Consider the following 20,428-nt stretch of genomic DNA (forward strand, 5'->3'; position numbering starts at 1 on the left):
TGAATAACTGCAAGGAAGATCAAACAAAGATTACAAAGGCATACATAGCATAATTCATTCTAACATAAACTATGTGACAGATCAAAGAGTATCACACTAAATGAGTAATGATTTACACACTTATGGAAAGCAAACACATAATTTATTATTAATAGAAAGTAAGGGAAGCATAAAATCACTTAATCCTTGATGTTTGAATCCTCCTTTGGATGAGTTTCCAAGTCCTAGCCTCAACCTTCAAGCACTCCTTTCTCCTTAGAAAAATGGGCAGCATTTGGACATAGTTTTAGCATAGGAAGGAAACCAAGCAATAGCTAACCAACAACTAACTAAAAGTAGATGGTAGGGGTTTGATTTATAGGGAAGGAGAGGGAGTTGAGGATCCATAAAAGGAGGGAGAGGTTCCACATTTCAAGGGGAAGATCCATGAAATTAGGATCAATAACCAGGAATGAGAGGTCTTGTTATAATCCTCATTTAAGTGTAACCAACTCACCATTCTCGAGACTTATAGTAGGAGAATCTTCTCCTCCATTTTAGGAAAAATTTCCTGAAGAGGGTCAGTACAAATTTTCTTATCAAAAGGCGCGCTACCAGTGCTAGTCACTAGTTAGACAAAACGTTAACATCACGGGCTTGTCCGCTAAAAGTAGCGTTGGGCTTGCAAAATAAGGTTTTGGAAATTTTCTTTAGAATTTATTCAAGGTAAGCCTTCTTCTTCCTTCAAGGATTCTTCTGAACATGTTTCATGGTGAGTAAATTATTTTTGACAACTTTCATCACTTTGCGATGATTGTGACATTAACGACACAAAGTGTGGCACTTAGGATATGAAATTGGGAGTGCGAAAAAATATTTTACAACAGATGCCCCCCTAAAGCATGAAGTTAGAATGGGAAGTGATGGTTGAAATGATTTACAAATCAAGGGAAGGACTTTGGAGAACCACCGTCAAGAGACCTACACATCAAACATAATACAATATATCTGACATCTCTAGCGTAAGTATGCTCAAAGTGTAAGCATTGAACAATACATAGATCCACGGCATGGACGCAACCATCTGACTAGAAAAGATCATGTGCATGGATCCATGGCATGGACACAGTCATCTAAATAGAAGGGATCATGTGTATGAATCCACGGCATGGACACAACCATCCGAATAGAAGAGATAATGTGTACAATCATGAATACTTAATAATTCCACGTAGCCTGGATTTATCAGATGAAATCCAAGACCTTCATCTTCGTTTCAACCTAACCACTGTATGAATCCCACCATGTAAATACAGATGTTAAAGTCAAACATGGCAAAAACCACTTGATTACCGATCAATTATGTGAACCGTTAATAGGCAGGAGAGAAACCACCAATAATGACAATGGCTCTCAAGGTACAACAACACAATCCACGAGTGTGAACAATGAAGTTGAAGTCAAACACTCACATAATCATTCGGTCAAAGGCCAATGATGTGTACCTATCATCGAATGAAAAGAACCCGCCATTGAGGCATGCAAGCTCTAAGGTAATGAAAGGGTGTTTCTAGATCATCTTCCTGGATAATGAGTTGGAGTTGACAGGAAGTGATCCATTGAAGGAGGGTCATAATGTTTCCCACATCATCAACATGAAACATAGGATTTAGCAGAGTTGGTAAGAGTGATTCAGGATTGTTGTAGAAATTTCAAATAGGGTATAAGCAGTTTGAACTACATATAAGACTTCTCTTGAACATATTGGTGACATGACTCTGGAATTTGGAAGCCTTTGACTCAACATAGGATCAGAGGTCATGATGACAATATGATATAATTGGATGTGAGGAAAATGGATTCCAAAAACCCAGAAAGAAAAGTGATGAAGTGAGGATAACCCAAACCTGACATGAGCAACAAATAAGTGTCATGTTCAAGAGCGACATGTTTCCTTTATACGAAATAAAGGAGATGTGTACTTTCATTTTTCCCCACTATTTCTAGTGAGTACCTCATTATTATTTTTCTCAAGCTTGAAGAGGATACCATATGCTTGAATCCATCCTAGTATTTCTAATGATCCCTAGGAAGGAGTAGCTTAGTATCATCATGGTGACAAGTCCTTCATCATTTCAATTTTATGAGTTCAGCGAAAGGGTAACTCGATGTATTTTTCATGTTTAGGTAGTTTGAAAAAGAGGAAAAAAGAAAACTCAAGAGGTCCCCTTTGGTAGATAGTATCTTGAATCTAAAAAGGTAGAAAACAATATTCAAGAGAACCTATTAGCCACGTGTGACCAAGGTATTCCTATTTCGTAGTTAGTTTATCTCAGTCTGGAAAAGGGTGAAACTTATACTGAGTAGACCTCTTTTCATTTACTTTTACCAATTCAAAAAAACAAGTGCTCAACAATCTTTTCATATTTTTGGAGTCTAAAAAGAGCTAAAAGAGGACTCCTCCAAGAAGAATGGGCGGTATAAAAGGATAGCAATTGGTTCTGGTCATGATGGAACTTCTCAAAACATGTAAAGGTCAAGATGTTGTTTAATGGTACCACTCATCGCAGATGTTCCTCAGGAAAGGGTAAAACAGCTAAGTGAAAGCATATGATCGGCCAAGGAGATGGTGACGATGGAATGAAAACACCAAGGCTCATTTGGCAAAAACAGGTTGATAAAAATGGTAATTACGAGAGGTAAAGTGGGAATAGTTTCATTTTTACACAAGCATGGAACATGGAAAACTATGCTTGAGTACACTTGAAGATGGTTTCATTTTTTCACAAGCTTGAAACATGGGAAAAAACTATGCTTGGATTTGGTTTCATTTTACACAAGCTTGAAACAAAGATAAACTATGTTTGAGTTTGGTTTGCATGCCCCAAGAATAATGACTCAATTCAATGTACATGCCCCCCAAGATTCATTTCATTCACCTAAGTAGACTACTGGTTACTAACAGGTCGATGGAATGAAGGTTCACTTATGATATCAATTGAAAGACTCAACTAAGAATTTAGGATATCTTATCAAATACTCAAATTGGCAGGGGATTTGTTTCATTTTTTAATGAGCTTGACACAGGAAAAGAACCATGCTCATGACACCTTGTTTCATTTTTTAACGAGCTTGACACAAGTAAGGAATTATGCTCATGACACCTTGTTTCATTTTTTAACAATCTTGACACAAGAAAATGACCATTCTCATGGGGACCTATTTCATTTTTTAACGAGGTTGACATAGTAAAATAACTCTCCTCATGGTACCTTGATTACGACCTATAAGAGGTCATAGCTTCCAAGAGGTTCTCATCACATCGGAGAACAATGCTCTAGAAGGGATACATGTTAAGGGATCTAATGAAAAGATCAGGTTCCAATGCCCCCAGTACATGATGTACTATATCACTGACTAGATCATCAATAGACGTAGGCACGGAACAAGTGGACACATAATTAACCTGTGGTGGGGGCAATGCTACTTGCATACACGGACCATTTAGGGAAGATAGTTGATCGGGAGTCAAATTAGTACCAACGAACAAAAGTTGATCAATGGCCACAATTCTTCTTTTCTTGCGGGAAACATATGACACGAAAGAGAGGAGAGACAAGATCTCCCATGACATAAACATAGTCATGACCGAGGAGTAAATTAAAATCCAAAATGACTTGGACAATCATCACGCTGAGAAAGACAATTTTTCCTCCCAAAGTAATAGGAAACTTTGGAAAGATCCCTAAGGGTTGATTGGTTCCTCTATTAAAATCTAACATACTCTTGGAAACGGGCACAAGTTGCGGAGAACGTAAAGCTTTCAAGTAGTTAAGAACAAAATACTAACAGATGCGCCTTCATTTATGATGTGCCAAGTACGGGTATATTATAAGCTTGTACCGTGGTTTGAAAGGGCACATAGGAAGGAATATTATATCCTTCTAGTCGACTCCAACCAAAGAAATTAGATAAACTACTTGGAGAGGGTGCCATCGGAATGGGATGACTTCCCTCTTATGTTATGAGAATAGGAGGATCCCCCCCCCCTGTACCGTGGGAATAGGAGGATCGCCCCCCCCCCCCCCCCCCTCTTGTACCATTGGAATAGGAGGATTGCCCCCTATACCATGGGAACAAGAGGATTTCCCCCTGATTCTTTGTAATATAAAGAAACCAGAATAAATTGAGCGGTACGAACTTCACTCTTTACAGGATAGATACAATCAACTGAAAGCAGAATCGGGTCAACCATTTTTTTGACCAATGGTTGGTCGGAAACAAACTCATGAGATTCACTTTTAGAGAGAGTGGGATTGACCATAGATGAGTTCTGATCAATCACTTGATCAACTAGTGGAGGATCAAGGGAAATATTATGATAACTAGTTGGAAGATGAGGTTGAGAAGCGGTAAGGTTATCCAACACGTTAGAGGCTTCATCCATATAAGGACAAAGGTGAATAGGATGATTTCCTTCACATAACCTATAGGGAAATTTGACTTTTCCCTTTTTCCCATGGGATTTACTGTCACTACTTGAAGTTTTATCACCAACACGATCTCCAGAGGCTGATGACAAAGGTCTACGTGAACCTGTGGACCACACCTCTAATATCTTGGTAACACCAGGACATTCTCAAAGAAGTTGGTCACCCTTACAAATTTTGCAAGGGAATTTCACTTTATGGGGTTGATTGGAAGATTTTTCAACATCAGTTGAATCTATAGAAATGGTTTCTTGGTTGGCCCTTTGTTTAATTTTCTTCTTATTAATCTTCATTTTCTTCTTCCTCTTATCCACCTGGTTACTAGCTTGCAGTCTTTGACCAGACAAACAGGATGAAGAGGAAGAAGACCGAACAAGCCAAGAAGGTAGAGAGTCAACTTTAGGCTCAACCAGAGGTTGATACTGTTCAGGTGGAGCAGATCCCGATTGAGGACCAGTTTGTAAATTTGAAACCATAGGGGTCGAAAATAAAAAAAAATGTAAAACGAATGGTAAACCTAGGAAGGGACAATGTTACCATATAGGGAGCACCAACATTTCCAAAATAAGGAAAAGAACTAGGATTCTTGTTAGAGGGGTTTCCCTGGTTGGTGAACTTGAGAACTGTTGCCATCAGAGTTAACCTAAGATCTACTAAGAAGTATTTCCATGGGAGGGATGTTGTTTTGTGGTCAATTAATTGATTTTAGAAATTAAAAAAAAGGAAATAAATCAAAAAGGGGTAACTAGGCATAAAGGTTTACCAAACAACTGTGAACTGCAATAGAGACCTTGGCAAACCAAGGACTTAACGTATGACAGCTAATCTCCTCAAATGTTGTGTGCGATGTATCACAGTACACAAGGCGACAGACTCGATTACCTATGGATGGATAGCAACCTATTGGGGACTCCCAAACTATACGTGATGGTACGTGGGAGTGCAGTTCGTAGTAGAGTTGTCTAATGTGTACTCGTTGGATGAGAGCGTTCCCATATACTTACCATGTGTGGAGTGCCTCTGATATACCCAAAAGTACTAGAGAATGATCCTATACACTTCTGTACATGGAACGAGATTTCATCCCCAGGATACAATGCTAGAAAACAATGATAGTTGCTACGTATAACGACGTTGGAACACGTATCTAGCCTCGACCTCTAAATGTTTTCGTTAATGTTCCAAATGATCCTTAGGTTAATTGAGCTAAACTTTAACGTTGATCTTGGATTAAGTTTCAGTTTTAAAGCTCAAAGATCGATGTCACCTGAAAACACCTATGATGCAACTAGTAAGAAAAAATGTTTCTTTTCATTTCGATGAAAGCTATCTAGTGTAGGGAGAAAACACAAACATTGATGCAACAATCAAGTATGCAACAAAAAAATATTCCTAACTAGAATTTTCGGTTTCAATATTCTAATGCACCTACTAAAAGTAAAATGATTTTTGTTTTTTGTTTTTTGAGTTTAAGTATTAAGGGGTTTTAGCAATGAACTATATTAGATAGCATTTTGGGATTCAATTGTGTTAAGTAAGCCATTCATCTGTGACCATTTCCATGAGAGATAGTCGTAACTGACTAATTTCTCATGATTTTTTAATAGTTCACTTAGCACTCATTGCATCAGGTGATGCTCACAAGGGTGAAGAAGTGGGATTGAAACTAGTGAAATGAATCACATAGCGTCAATCATCACTTCCGGGGCTTGCACCCAGTAACCAGGACTTCCTAGGAGGTCACCCATCCTAGATCGCCTCTGGCTCAAGCGTGCTTAACTATGGAGTTTTCCCCACAATCAAGCCCACTTAGCTTGCTACCCCATTTGCAAAACCTTAGCAAGTATTGTGCCTCATGAACCATTCAAGTAGAGTTCCCTTCACTCTTTTTGAATTTAAGTATTAAGGGGTTTTCACAATGCATTATATTAGATATCATTTTGGGGTTCAACTATGTTAAGTAAGTCATTCATCTATGACGATTTCCATGAGAAATAGTCATAACTGACTAATTTCTCATGATTTTTGAATAGTTCACTTAGCACTCATTGCATCGAGTGATGCTCACATGGGTGAAGAAGTGGGATTGAAACTAGTGAAATGAATCACATAGCGTCAATCATCACTTCTGGGGCTTGCACCTAGTAACCAAGACTTCCCAGGAGGTCACCCATCCCAGATTGCCTCTGGCTCAAGCGTGCTTAACTGTGGATCTTTCTCCACAATCAAACCCACTTAGCTTGCTACCCCATTTGAAAAACCTTAGCAAGTATTGTGCCTCATGAGCCATTCAAGCAGAGTTCCCTTCACTCCTTTTTAATTTAAGTATTAAGAGGTTTTCACAATGCATTATATTAGATATCATTTTGGGATTCAACTGAGTTAAGTAAGTCATTCATCTATGACCATTTCCATGAGAGATAGTCATAACTGACTAATTTTTCATTATTTCTTAATAGTTCACTTAGCACTCATTGCATCAGGTGATGCTCACAGGGTGAAGAAGTGGGATTGAAACTAGTGAAATGAATCACATAGCGTCAATCATCACTTCTGGGGCTTGCATCTGGTAACTAGGACTTCCCGGGAGGTCACCCATACTAGATTTCCTTTGGCTCAAGCATGCTTAACTATGGAGTTTTCCCCACAATCAAGCACACTTAGCTTGCTACCCCATTTGCAAAACCTTAGCAATTATTGTCATGAACCATTCAAGTAGAGTTCCCTTCACTCTCTTTGAATTTAAGTATTAAGGGGTTTTCACAATGCATTATATTAGATATCATTTCAAGTAGAGTTCCCTTCACTCTTCTTGAATTTAAGTATTAAGGGGTTTTGACAATGCATTATATTAGATATCATTTTTGGATTCAATTGCATTAAGGAAGTCATTCATCTATGACCATTTCCATGGGAGATAGTCATAATTGACTAATTTCTCATGATTTTTGAATAGTTCACTTAGCACTCATTTCATCGGGTGATGCTCACAGGGGTGAAGAAGTGGGATTGAAACTACTGAAATGAATCACATAGTGTCAATCATCACTTCCGAAGATTTCACCTGGTAACCAGGACTTCTCGGGAGGTCACCCATCCGAGATCGTCTCTGGCTCAAGCGTGCTTAACTGTGGAGTTTTTCCCACAATCAAGCCCACTTAGCTTGCTACCCCATTTTCAAAACCTTAGAAAGTATTTTTTATACTTTCCTTCTCAATGGATGAAAATTCACTTTTCAACTTTCAACACTAAGCAATGTAATCTATGCTCAATAATAATCCCAAAAATTACTTTTCAATGCAATATAATCTAATGCAATTCAAAAATTAAACTTTTATATGAAAGCTAAGAAAATACAAATGTGATTTCTTTTATGGTTCTCAAAAGAACTAATAATGCTTTAATAAAAAATAAATCAGTATTCCTTCCACACATACAAGCAGTAAGAAATAAATTCAATTGACCCAATAACTAAAGTCTCAACTAAAATTCACTTTCACTACTTCAAACAATGGGATGGGATTTTTGCAAACCAATAAGAAATCAACAAAATAATGGAAAAGTATATGCACACAGAGTAGGAGAACACTTCAGAGATCAAGACACACAAGACCTTTATGATAAAAACCCTAAAAAATTATAATTTTTTGGATCAACACTACTTTTATAGTCAAAATTCGCGCTAATAAGGTGGATCAATGCTACTTTTATTGTTAAAACCCATGCTGACAGGATGATAGGGTCTTTAGCACGATTTTAATGAGAAAAATCTACGTTGACAATGCAACTATTTATGACAAAAAGTGCGCCAAGCGAGAAAGACTTAGGAAAATGAGGAGAAATCCAAAGAGAGATCTATACTTGGCACTCTAAATAATGTACTACTCAAAACATAGATCCAAAATTGGCCCTAAATCATATATCACAAGGAGGTTGGTCAAACTAATGAAAAAGACCATACATAAAAAGGAGGTTTTAAGGGTTATAAGCTCCCCAGTGGAGTCATCATTTTTCTGTGCAAGCAATCTTTTCTGTGGATAGAAATGCTCCCTATAGTCCTATGGGATGATCTAGAAACAAACTAGACAAATATGTGCAAACTTTCCTAGTTTATATCAGAAAATACAAAGGAAGATAGATGACCTACCTCACTCTAATGCTAACACCCATTGATGTCATTCTCGATATTCTTGCTTCCAAGTTCAATCCTCTCTACGTCGTTGTGGATGAATACATGAAAGGAAGATCAAATAAAGATGACAAAAGCATACATAGCATAATTCATTCTAACATAAACTATCTGACAGATCAAGGAGTATCACACTAAATGAGTAATGATTTACACACTTATGGAAAGAGAACACATAATGTATTATTAATAGAAAGTAAGGGAAGCATACAACCACTTAAGTCTTGATGTTTTAAGCCTCCCCTGGATGAGTTTCCAAGTCCTAGCCTCAACCTTCAAGCACTCCTTTTTCCTTAGCAAAATGGGCAACATTTGGGTATATTTTCAGCATAGGATGGAAACCAAAAAATAGCCAACCAATAGCTAACCAAAAGTAGATGGTAGGGGTTTGATTTATAGGGAAGGAGAGGGAGTTGAGGGTCCATAAAAGGAAGGAGCATTCGAAATTTCAAGGGTAAGATCCATGAAATTAGGATCAAGAGCCAGGAATGGGAGGCCTCACTCTAATCCTCATTCAACTACAACCCACTCGTCATTCTGGAGACTTATAGTAGGAGAAGCTTATCCTCCATTTTAGGAAAATATTCATGAATAGGGCTAGCACAGATTTTCCTATCAAAAGGTGCACTGCCAGTGCTAGTCACTAGTTAGACAAAAGGTTACCAGCACGGGTTTGTCTACTAAATGTAGTGTTAGGCTTGAAAAACAAGGTTTTGGACAAGTTCTTCATAATTTATTCAAGGAAAATCTTCTTCTTCCTTCAGGGATGCTTCTAAACATGTTTCATGGTGAATACATTTTTTTTATAGCTTTCATCACTTTATGACACTTGCAACATTGACGACACAAAGTGCGACACTTAGGATATGAAATTAGGAGTGCGACAAAATATTTTATAACAAAGGGTTAAAAGTGATCAAACCTCAATTGAATGTAACCCTCACAAAGTCTCTCCCTATGAAGTTAAAGGTTGACTTCCAAAGTCTGAGCTAGGGATTAGCTTTTCTCACAAATGAACTGTTGAAAACCCGTGGAACTTGGTGAACCTCTAGAGGAGACAACAACACAGAAGTTTTTCCAAGTGGAAGTGTAAAATAATCCCTCTAGAGAAATCCGCATGATGCCCTAGTAAGGACGGATAGGTGAGAGACTGAAATTTTTGGGAGGTGAAAAAAAGGAAGAAAAATGGGTTGATCACGAAATTTTCTCAAATCGGTTCCTTGTTCTTAGGCTATGGAGTCTATGTGATTCAAAATCCAACCAAAATATTCTTCAAGGAGGCTACGGAATGATTCCCTAGCAAGCACTCTCCAACATTTACCCACCCAATATTTATATACTTTCATGGAAAGAAAACGAGTTCTACTCCACTAAGAACATTTGTCTACTTGTTATCAATGACTAACATGCACAAATTTGCAATCTAATATTTGTTTACAATGATATTCAACAATTAGGGCATGAAAGAACAATAACTAGTTGCATAATTTCCATACATTAGACATTATTATGCAAATATCTTTATTAATAATACTTACACGACAACAAGAGATATATCTAAATCCAAAATCCAAAAAATGGCTCCAAGAGAATGAAAATTTTAGCTCCAAAGATATCGAAATGCATCAAGAGATCTCCAATAGACAAACCAAGAAAAAGTGTGAAATTCTCTTAGGAGAGAACTAATCCCAAGTCAAGTGATGATGAGATACAAATGAGGCCTCACTTGTATTTATATGAGCCTCTAACAATACGAATTGGTCAAATTAGCCTAATAAGCCCCTAAAATGATTCTAATGTTAAAAATAACAATAAAAATTGGTCACAAGCATACCAAATAGCTTAAGAATGAATGTTACACCTCTCAAGAAGGTTGAAATGATAAAGCAATAGTTAAGAGAGTCGTTAGAAGGCCAAATTGAGTCCCTCATGTGCCATAATGAATAAGAGGGATCCAAAAACAATGATAAAGGGGGTGGCCCCTTAATCTCCATGAAAATAACCTATGGTGCTCCCAAGTAGTTGTGGGGACACAAGAAATGGCCTCATGGGCCTCCAACTAGATCAACCAAGCATCTTCTCCAACAATAATGACTGAAATAATGATGCAAGCCTTCCCTTGTCTATCTAGGTGAGACAAAACACTATCTAGGACCTAGTTCACCTACCAAGTGTGTGTTACAAGTATGTGGTAGGTTGGGAAATGTGGTCCAAGTACATCATCATCTATGCATCACTGGGGCACAGACAAGACATAAGTGGTGCTAAAGGATCCCATGGTATCGAATGTTTGTTGTGGTGGAGGCTCATGGATGTCAATGCTAACCCTAAAAGTGGCATCGTAACCCTCTAGAGGTCTTGGATACCCTATAGGTAGGCCAAACCCAAGATGGATACGACTTGCAATCTTGTATAAGATCTGATGTGTCACCTCACCTTTAGTACAACAATTCATCAGTGCAATTGAGTAAACGAACTTACAAATCAGGGAATCATGTGGACACTTCATAGTGGCATACTCTTCCATAATGGGATTATAATGTACACGTGTCCCTAGAATCAAGAGGGGGGTTAATAAATGACCCTATTAGGTGGTTTCAAACTCTAAGGGAGTGACAGGTCCATAGTATATCCGTCAAATGCAAGGTGTCATGTGAAATAATAGTGGAGTGGAGTGGGGTAGTAGGGGAAAGCTCCAAACCAAATGTCATGGTACAAGGATAGCTATAATGACGGAAGCCCTCACATGGTTCTATAGATGTAGGAGGTAGAAATCGTGGTACATGAGTTACCCAGACCTTTGTCTTTCCACCCTTATTCATATGTATTTTTCCTTTTATTGATTTTTCTTTTTATAATTGCTTGGGGATATAGGGAATGAGAGCATGATTTGAATGATATCGCAGTGAATACTCCCTTAAAGTTGGGTATTTCATCGTCCACCAAGGTTTGGGACAATCATGGGTTCCTTAATGATGCAGGGGGCTCACATATAAAGGGCCCTTGGAATTAAGGTGATGGTCATGATAAAGGGGTAGAGCTCATGTTTAGATTTTTCCCACATGATAATTTTTTTATGTCCCGGCCATATTTTGCATTTTATGGTACATTTCCTATTGTAAGTGGCCAAATGTAATAGCCATGGGTTTAAAATTTCATGTAATAAAGTTAATAAAGGAAAAACAAGACCAAGGTCACATGACACTTCTTCCAAATTAAATGTTGGGAAAAACATCCTAGTGGGTGTTCATTCAGTTTATTATGGCTAAGGGGAAAATGGCAATAGAAAAGAGGAATTAATTGGTATTTTATTTATGAAAATAAAGGAAATTAGGAGAAAAGGGAGATGAAAGGTCACAATTTTTCATGAGAGGGAAATTGAAGGGGAAATAATGTAAATTGAAGAAAATAGAGGCCTTAATGATAAAAAAAAAATCCTTCTAAGGATCAATTCATAGACTTTTGATAGTTCATTTTGGAGCTCTCTCCATTCTCTCACACTCAAAGAATTCTTGGAGCACTCTAGCATTGGAGAAAGGAAGGAAAAGGAAGGATAAGAAAGCAAAGGAAAGAAGGGGAGCGCAATGGAACAGGTGGATCAACGGATACAGTTGGATTGATTTATAGGTATCGAGTTGCATGTATGATTTCCTTGCTAATTTTGGCATGCATGATACATGCATGTGGTTTCTTGGTTATGTGTTTTCATTAACATGGAGGATCACCTGGATTGGCAGTAGTTTTTCCTAGCCTTTCCATTTCCTGGATAGCCATGGTGTTGTGGGTTTATTTGTTTTTTGATTGGTTCTTATGTTCCTTATGGCTATGGATTGAGTTACTAGTTCTTGGAGCCTTGGTTGGACAAATGCCCTAGAAGCCCTCGAACATCTTTGGATGAGTTACTAGTCCTAGATTCTTGGTTGGAAAAATGCTCTGGAGCCCCTTGTGGGTTGAGTTACTAGTACTAGATCCTTGGTTGGACAAACATTCTGGAGCCCTACAACAGTTTGGGTTGAGTTATTAGTCCTAGATCCAGGTTGGAACAAACGGTCTAGAGCCCTGGACAACTTGGGTAGATACCGATCTGGTGATGGTTAGTGATGTCTAATCGTGAGGTGGAATCATTGGTTGAGGGTTGAGGACCAAACTGAGGTGGTTTGGTGTTAGGATATTCCGACACATAGGAAATAGTTAAGTACAACTTGGTCTAGTGTAGAGTTAGGTAAAGTGTGTTTCTTTACCGTTGTACATTTTGTAACTTACAATCCGACGGTCACGATATGTAGTGATCCGACGGTTCATTCTCTCCTCGGTATTACCGACACTTGATCCGTGGCTTGACACCCGATTGGTCCATGAATTCTATTTAAAGCGCATGGAGGGTCATTTGTAGGGTAATCCGTGCATGAGAGAAACATATGTAAATTTTCATTCTTTTATTAATAAATTGCCTGAAGTGGTCGCGTTGGCTCAGGCCGTGGACTGTTTCCCTCTTTGAGGGTTTTAACCACGTCAAAATACTGGTGTATTGATTTGCGATCTGGTTGTGAGCGGTGTCCTTTTGGTTTTCTGTCTGAGGAACTTACCCTGTAAATTCCTACATGGTATCAGAGCTATTTGAGGGCCGCGTCCATTGGTGATCCAAATCCGAAGCCGGTAGAACTGCATCCGACTATCGTTTCCTAGATCTGTTGTTTCTGACTGCTTTCGGGCTGAGAGGACTGCTCTGTTGTGTTCGGAGCATCTGTTCCAGTGAGGAACCCCTTTCGTTTCACGCGAAAAGGTTTCCGGTAGCCCTAGCTGCGTCATTTTTAAGATCTGGAGGTATACAGTGTTTATTTGCAGTTTACTGTTATTTTCTCTCTGTTTATTTCAGTTTCGGTTTATTTAGCCTTTTTATTACCGGATCTATACCTTTCATTTCTGCGTATGCTCTTTGCCCTGTGACTCTGTGCAATCTGGGCAAATCAGAAACAGAAAGGAAGGATTTTTCTCATGCGTATGCTCTTTTCCCTGCGCCTTAGGGTGATCTCGGAAAATCAGAAACATTGAGAAAAATATTTAGTTTCCGGCCAAAGCTAACTTTGAGCCGCAAGGTTTATTTTTGAAAATATTTAGTTTTTCGGCTAAAGCTAACTTCGAGCCATAAGGTTCGTTTTCTTTGCATGTCCGTGTTGGGTTTTGTGTTTTGTGTTTTGTAGGGAAAAAGAGCTTTCTCAAGGCAAGCACACAACCCAAAGCACCCCCCCTCTCTCTCTCTCTCTCAAATTTTTTGTATAGATCAATTGGTTCAAAGCTATTTTAAGAGAGTAGAGGTCTTGGGTTCAAGTCTCCATTTTGTGGGGGCGGACTTTTTCATTTCCGCACATTCCCGCACTTCGTCGGCAACTTCAACAACTTTTTTTCAAAAAGCCATAACTTCTTCATCCGAAAGCCGTTTTCAGAGCCGTTTTTTTTAAACCAGCCTAATTTTTTGAGATCTATCCATTGGAGCACTTATTTTTAGCATCTTTAGCTTCAGTTTTCATTGAAATGGAAAGTCAATACCAAGTTACCCTTGACAACACCAACTACTTCCAATGGTTGGCTTACATTGAGGATTTACTTAGAAGTAAAGGTCTCTTCAGAATACCCTTAGGCCAAGAAAAGAAACCGAAGGATGAAGATAAGGCTGCTAAATGGGAAAATAGGAAATATCAAGCACGTGGACTGATAGGGATGTCTATTTCTCCAGATCTTAGATTCCATATTGCAGAAATTGATTCTCCTGATGAAGCAATGAAACAAATCAATAAAGTTTTTGGCATTAAAAATGAAATTAGAACCCATCAACTTGAAAATGAGTTGCTTACACTGGACCCTAATAATATTTCTTGCATTGAAGATTTCTTGTCCAAGTTCAAGACCCTTAGATATCTTTTGGAAGGTGTTAAAGTTAAGGAAGAAGATAGTAATCTTATCTATTCCATTCTTACAAAGTTGGGACCAGCTTACTCTGTGTTTGTTTCCACCTTCCATTCTACAAGAGAAGCCTTCATTTCTCAAGGAATAGACTACAAGTCCCATTCCTTTAACTCTTTTTGTGATTCTTTAATAAGAGAACAAGAAAAACTCTTACACCTTGGTCTTCTTAACCTTGGAAACTCTTCCAAGAAAGCGTTAGCTGCCCAGCCGCAACCAAATTCAAAGAATCCCAAGAAGTCATATCCAAAAAAGAATGGTCCTAAACCAAACAAGGGTCCTAAGCAATTTCAGCCCCAAAATGAAAAATCATTTCAACAAAATGATAAGACAAATAAAAACAAAGGGAAGAAGACTGATAGACATTGCAATTTTTGTAATCGAGATGGCCACTTAGAATCAAAATGCTTTAAGAAGATGGAAGCCTTGGAAGCAGCAATGAAGAAGCATAACATCCATTTGGGGCAATCTTCAACTTCAACTTCATCTTCAGGAATGGTACTTTCTGCATGTGGTTGTCAAGCATCTCGGTCTGGCTATGCATTAAATGTATCTTCTTCTTCTCATTCTCATGAGTGGCTCATTGATTCTGGAGCTTCTTATCACATGGCCAAAAACAAAGCCATGTTTTCTTCTTTAAATGATTGTAACACCAAAAATATATATGTTGGTGATGATAGATCTCTTAATGTTGTAGGGACTGGAACTGTTCATCTAACCAATGGTCAGTTTAATGATGTATTATGTGTTCCAACCTTATCCTGCAACCTTCTATCTGTATATCAGATAACTCATTCAGGTGAAGGTAAAATCGTTGAATTTTCACCTCATGATGTTGTAATCAAGGACTTAAGAGATCCTAAATAGATTTTGGCTAATGGCATTGCTGATGATTCCACAAGGTTGTATAAGTTTCACAACTTTGGGTCATCAAATCTTCCCTCAGTATTTATTGCTCATAACGATGAAGTGAGCAAAATTTGGCATGAGCGATTTGGTCACTTAAACTATCGCTCCCTTCAGCATCTATGTAAAGAAAATATGGTGACAGGTCTTCCTATGTAAAGAAAATATGGTGTTTGTTCTGGATTTGTACTCGGAAAACATCATCGGGACAGTTTTGAAAAACGTGCCTCTTGGCACGCCTCAGCCCCTTTACAGCTTGTGCATAGTGATTTATGTGGTCCACTTCCAGTTGTGTCATCTCTGGCTGCAAGTATTTCTTAACTTTCATTGATGATTTCTCCAGACGCACTTGGGTATACTTCTTAAAACTCAAGAGTGAAGTATTTAACACTTTTTTGGCCTTCAAGGCCTTTGTTGAAAAACAATCTGGACATCAAATTCTTAAGTTAAGATCTGATAATGGCGGAGAATATGTTAAAAACACATTCATCAACTATTGCACTGAGAATGGAATTCAAATGCAACATATTGTTCCATATACTCCACAACAAAATGGTGTAGCTGAAAGGAAGAATCGCACCTTAAAGGAAATGGCTAATTGTATGCTACAATCTAAAGGACTTGGTCTTAGTTTTTGGGCAGAAGCAATTAACTGTGAAAATTACATAATAAATCACACTCCTACTAAGGCTTTAAAGAATATCACTCCAGAAGAAGCATGGAGCTCAATCAAACCAGATGTAAGTCACTTTCGTGTTTTTGGAAGTGAAGCATGGGCCCATATTCCAGATGAAAAGCATAAAGCTTTAGAACCTAAGAGTGAAAAATGTACTTTTGTTGGATATTCTGAAGATGTCAAAGGCTATAGACTTATTCCATTTAAGTCCAAAAATGTTATCATTAGAAGAGATGTAAAATTTGATGAAAATATATCGGCCTGCGAGCCTAGTCCGGCGGTTGTGCCACCTCTCCCTATCTCTTCTACTTTTGAAAACATTTCTTCTTCAGATGATGAAAGTGAGGATGACAATCCTCCCCCACCATCTCAGGATCCTCCTTCAGCTCCTGAGCTTCCAAAATGGGTTCGTGCTACTCGAGATGCAGCAGGTGATCTTGCCGGTGATCCTACAGATCAGCGACGTACACGTTCTCAGTTCGAGAGAGCCTCTTCTTTACTGGCTCAAGCTCCAGTAAATTATGATCCTGACACCTTTGCAGAGGCTTCAGGCCATCCAGATTTGGAAGTAGCTATGAATGAAGAATATCATTCATTATTGGCAAATGATACATGGGATCTTGTTCCTCTACCAAAGGGACGAAAACTTGTCAGATGCAAATGGGTTTACAGAACCAAGTATGGACCAAATGGGAAAGTTGATAAACATAAAGCTCGTCTTGTTGTTAAAGGTTTTTCATAGGTTGAAGGCATTGACTACACCGAAACCTTCTCCCATGTTGCCAAAATGAACTCTATCCGCCTTGTTCTTTCCCTTGCTGCCTCTTTCAAATGGGAAGTCCATCAGATGGATGTTAAATCTTCCTTCTTGCATGGGGACTTGCATGAAGAAATCTATATGGAACAACCCATTGGCTTCATGCAAACAGACTCCAGCCTTTTATGTCAACTTAAGAAATCCCTTTATGGTCTCAAGCAAGCTCCTCGGGCTTGGTATGCCAAAATGGATAGCTTTCTTTTAGAATCTGGCTTTTCTAGGTGTCATTCTGACAATACTGTATACACCAAGAAAGTGGGCAACTCTCTTATCATCCTTGTTCTTTATGTTGATGATCTTATCCTTACTGGTAGTGATCCCAACCTTATAAACCATGTGAAGTCTAGCCTTAAAAGGAAATTTGAAATGACAGACTTAGGACACTTACACTATTTTCTCGGTCTTCAAGTCTTGCAATCCAAGGAGGGTATTTCCCTTTCCCAGTCCAAGTATGCTTGTGATATTCTACGTCATTTTCACATGGAAGACTGTAAGCCAGCCCCTTCTCCCTTTCAGTCTGGAGTCAAACTTTCAGTCACTTGTACTTCTCCTGAAGTTGATGCTACATTATACCGTCAACTTGTAGGAAAACTCTTGTATCTAACTCATACTCGTCCTGACCTTTCCTTTGCTGTTGGCCTTGTTGCTCGGTTCATGCAAAACCCCCGTGAAAGTCATTGGAAAGCAGCTAAAAGAATACTTCGTTGTGTTCGAGGTACAGTTCAGTTTGGGATTCATTACAGTGCCGAAGCATCTCCTCTATTGGTTGGTTTCACTGATTCCAATTGGGCTGGTGACCCTGATGATCGGAAGTCTACTGCCGGTTATGTGTTCACTCTTGGTTCAGGACCTATTACATGGGCTTGTAAGAAACAAGCTGCCATTTCTCTTTCATCAGCAGAAGCAGAGTATCGTGGTGTCGTAGAAGCTAGTAAGGAAGCCTTGTGGCTTTGTTAGATCTTGTCAGAGTTTGGCTTTTAGCAGCAGCATCCGACTACACTTTGGTGTGATAATCAAAGTGCCATTCAGCTATGCAAAGATCCAGTCCAACATCAGCGCAGTAAAAACATTGAACTGCACATGCACTTCATCAGAAAGCTCATTCATGACCATGTTCTTGAAGTGCAATATTGTTCAACAGATGATCAAGTTGCAGACATCTTCACAAAGGCTCTCACAGAGGCGAAGTTCACTAAACTTCGATTTATGGTTGGAGTTCAGGAAGTTGTCACTAAGGGGGGATAGGCTCTAGTGCCTCCTTCCTTCTACTATTGTGTCATATTTGTAAATCCTTCAATCCTATCCCAAGTTGTTCTTAAGGGGGGATGTTAGGATATTCTGACACATAGGAAATAGTTAAGTACAACTTGGTCTAGTGTAGAGTTAGGTAAAGTGTGTTTCTTTACCATTGTACATTTTGTAACTTACAATCCGACGGTCACGATATGTAGTGATCTGACGGTTCATTCTCTCCTCGGTATTACCGACACTTGATCCGTGGCTTGACACCCGATTGGTCCATGAATTCTATTTAAAGCGCATGGAGGGTCATTTGTAGGGTAATCCGTGCATGAGAGAAACATATGTAAATTTTCATTCTTTTATTAATAAATTGCCTGAAGTGGCCGCGTTGGCTCAGGCCGTGGACTATTTCCCTCTTTGAGGGTTTTAACCACGTCAAAATATTGGTGTATTGATCTGCGATCTGGTTGTGAGTGGTGTCCTTTTGGTGTTCTGTCTGAGGAACTTACCCTGTAAATTCCTACATTTGGCCCCTAGAATCCCAGGTTTGGTTTTGGTTGGTTTATTCCATGAGATACCACATTCACGCTTGGAATATGGTCAGGGGTGATTGGCTGAAAGAGAGATTTGGTTCAGCCCAATCTATGGTTGGGTGGTACGTGGAAGTCTCTAGCTTGGTTGGTAATTTCATATGTTAATAAGATATACTATTCTATTGTGATTCATGTATATATGTATTGATTATGATGGTGATATTATGGTTGAGTTTACATGGTTTATATGTTGGTTATTTGTTGGTTTATATTTTAGTTATATGTTGATTATATGATGTATATTGCCTATGGCTCTTAACATGTTTGATGAATATATGAATGGTTGATGAATGAATGGAGTGAAAAATGTTATTTTAGTTATTATGAGAGGGTATTAGACCTTCTTGATGATTCTTAGATAAGTATCGGATCCCTATGTTCATATATGGATTCATGACCTGTAAATATCATGTTCTCAATATGTTTGAAGAAATGTCTGTCATGGTTAGGCTTTGTTAGGTCAATTCCTTGATCAATTTTTCTGTTAAAGTCTTTTTCCTTGTGTTATTTATTGTATTGGAAAGTTTTATGATGTTTTGGGTAGTGATCTAGAGTCTAGCCTTGAAAAGGTGGCACTGATTCCACGGTTGTAGGCATAGAAGTCAAAAATTGGGACTGCAATCGCCACCTTGTAGGCTTATGCATGCGACTAGAGGCCTTTAGTCACATGGATGTAGGATTATGTATGTAACTAGAATCCTAGGTCAGTGAAAAACAGTATAGTTGAGGGTTTGGGCACCTGGAGTGTTTGTTTAGATCCCGGGGGTCCTATAGCTCCTAAGGAAGGTCAGTAAAGTTTTATTTTATTGATTCCACTTCCTTATTTGTACTTAGGAGGTTGAGTCATGTCATAGTAGATCTTCCTCTCATGTTTACCCTTAAATGTCAGTGAAAGTGGGTAGATATGGGAGGATGGTGTTACAGGGTGGTATCAAAGCGGGTTTTCGTTCTCTTTGGGTAATATTTGATACAACAGAATGGTATCAGAACTCCCAAGTTCAGCACTTGGCTATGTGATTGTTATGCATGCATTTTGATAGTCAGTGTTGCAGTTTTTATTATCATGATGTTATTGGTATGTTATGATGTTGATATGTTGGCTGAGATATAGTAGGAGAAGTAGATTATCAGGGCGAGGTTGCAGCACTGTACCTCAAAGTAACAACAGATCGTCATACAAGTTTGTATGTTCGTCATATAGGTATGATGTTTAATGGTTTTCATATGCATTATGGTTATGCACATTCCTATCATTTTATTATTTTTATGGTTACATGCATGATAGATGTTAGTTAATCAGTGTGGTCATATGCACACGCGTCAGTAGTCATGAATGGTAGTTAACTTGTTGTTATGTGCGTTATGGTCATATGCATGATGATTATGGTTATTGCATTAAGATCTTGATGTTATATGTATCGTGTTAATCTAGATTGGATTGTGCAGATGGCTATGGTTATGGTTACGGTATCCAAGTATGATTCAATATACTTGTGATAATGTGTCATAGTAATATGGACTGATTGTGCAGATGTGATAGCCTCCCCTGAGATACATTGAGGTATGAATGTGATT

Source organism: Pinus tabuliformis, chromosome 4_2 (genome assembly GCF_031772625.1).
Source record: "Pinus tabuliformis cultivar Carrire ecotype Pingquan chromosome 4_2, CPIR1, whole genome shotgun sequence".
Taxonomy (NCBI): Eukaryota; Viridiplantae; Streptophyta; class Pinopsida; order Pinales; family Pinaceae; genus Pinus; species Pinus tabuliformis.